Consider the following 2277-nt stretch of genomic DNA (forward strand, 5'->3'; position numbering starts at 1 on the left):
GGGCCTGCCTTGATTGAATATCAACGTTCAGGGCTTTAGACAGTGCAGGTCCCAGGAGCAGAGTGCTAGGCACAGTGTCGGATCCCTGTGCTTGTCCCTCCAAAGCCTCCGTCCACCCTCCACCCCCTGCTCTGCGCCCCAGGACGCTGACGTCTGGGGCCACCTCTGAGGACAGCCTCAACCCAGCGTCTCTGCTGGCTTCCCGTTGGGCTCGGCCAGCAGGAGAGCCGAAGGTTGAGGGCGGTGGTGTGCTGGCCAATGTTTAACAACCAGCTCTCTGGAAGAAAGGCCCTGATTTGTAGTGTTTGTGGATTTCCCTGGTATAAATACTTCTGAGAAGGTGGAGACGGACACACAGATGGCTGAGTGGTGGCATGTGTCCTGGTGGGCCCCAGGGTTGTCACGCCCGTGTGGTCACGGGCCCGGCCTTGATGGAAATGGTGTGGTGTGTCAGCATCGAGGTGTGTCCGCGGTTCAAAGGGGGCGTGACGATAGCACCCCACCTCCCGTCGAGGGGATTGTCTGAGCAGCGCAAGGCACATCCCTGCCCGGCCCGGCGCCCGCGCCCAGAGAGTCTTCCCAGGGTGACCACTGCCTGGGTCCCGGCGTCGTGCCCCCGGCCGGGCGACCGGGCGCTGAGGAGTGGCCTGCCGCGGGGCGGGGGCCGGCTGGGAGCCATCGGGGCCGAGGTGGTGGCCCGCGAGGATGGGGAAGTGGCGAGCCGGCTATCTTTAGCGTCTTCCCTCCGAGCCCTGTTCCTCTGCGTGCTGCTGGGGCTCGGGCGGCAGCCAGCGGGGAGGGCCACTTCTCCATAGTCATATGAAGCCTGGGGGCCCGGAGGCCAGCTGCGGGGCCGGGGCGGCCACCTGTGTGCTGCTGCATCCCCTGCGCTCCCATCCGTCAAGGCCCGCGCTGGGGTGGGGGTGGGGGTGCTGCAGGTGCTGCGGGGAAGCGCTGCCCCGCCCCTGCCTCACCTGCGGCCTCCAGGCCCCTACTCCACGAGGGCAGCAGGGCGCAGGGGTGGGCGCTCGGTTTCTGGAGCCTGCATTTGAATCACTCCGGAGGGAGACAGCGTGCCAGACGCCCCGCAGGACACAGTCCAGCTCCGTGACCTCGCAGGATTCCCTGAATGTCTCTGGACCCCCAGTTTCCCATCTGTACAATGGGAATGCTGGTTGTAAAGACGGAAGTAACTCTGAGAGGGTCTAGCACAAATGAGCACTCTACTCCTTCTCCCCCTAAGCCGAAATGGCCCCCAGTAGCATCGGGTCAGGGCGAAGAGATACCAGGCCTCAAATCGCAGCCCTCCCACTTATCCACTGTGTGCCCTTGGGCAAGCTGCCCAACCTCTCTGAGCCTCAGTTTCTCCTCTGCAAAATGGGGTAGTAAGAGAAGCTGCCGCAAGGGCTGATCCTGGAGCCGGAGTCTGGGTGTGTAGTGCCTGCGAGGAGTGAGGCATTCGCAGCTGGCGCCACCTGCCCCATCTGCCCCACCAGGCAGTGCCCCCTGGAGGCAACGTCCGTGGGAGGGGCTGCTGAGCCTGGGCCCTGGGCAGCGCTGTGTCGCAGGTCCGGGGGACTGACGGATGAGACATGGTCAGGATTCTGCATTTTCGTAGTTCTGATGTGTTCCTAGGCCCTGGAAGGTTCCTGCAGGCCGCCTCCCTCACTTCCAAGCCCAGGGCTGTTATTTCCTGCCTCCTACAGAGTCTGGGTCCGGCCCCAGCCCGGCCTTCTGAGCCTGCTGCTGAAGGGGCAGGGAAAGCTCCTAGGCTCCTGGGACCAGGCCAGGAGTCTGGCCCTGGGGGAAGGGACGTGATGCTGGAGAGGTCAGCAAGCCTCGAGTACCAGCCTATGCGGTGCGACACCGCATGGAGGGCGGGCAGGGACCCCTGGGAGCTTCGGACAAGTAGCTGTGTGCTGAGAGCCGATGGGAGGAGGGCGAGGCCCCTGGGAGCGCAGGGGTGGGCTCCCAGGGCTGGGGTCGGGGCTTGGGGACAGGAGGACAGAGGGCCCAGCAGTGCAGCTTCTGCCGGCAAGGCTGTCCATGAGGATCCGGGGAGAGGGGGCCGAGTAGCTTGGGGGTGAGCCTGGGAGGCGCAGCCAGCTCCCCACCCCTCTACCCTCCACAGCCATCCCCAGGTGAGCTCAGCGAAGTCACTGGCTCTGTCGTGCCTTTTAAGGCAATGGTGGCTCCTGCCACCTCCCTGTTCCCACTTGCTCAGAAATTCCCAGCAGGTATTATTTTTTCTTTCTTTTTCTTCATCCCCCCGCCCCG

The sequence above is a fragment of the Leptonychotes weddellii genome, chromosome 5 (assembly GCF_054177405.1).
Source record: "Leptonychotes weddellii isolate Sample4059 chromosome 5, ASM5417740v2, whole genome shotgun sequence".
In the NCBI taxonomy this organism is placed as follows: Eukaryota; Metazoa; Chordata; class Mammalia; order Carnivora; family Phocidae; genus Leptonychotes; species Leptonychotes weddellii.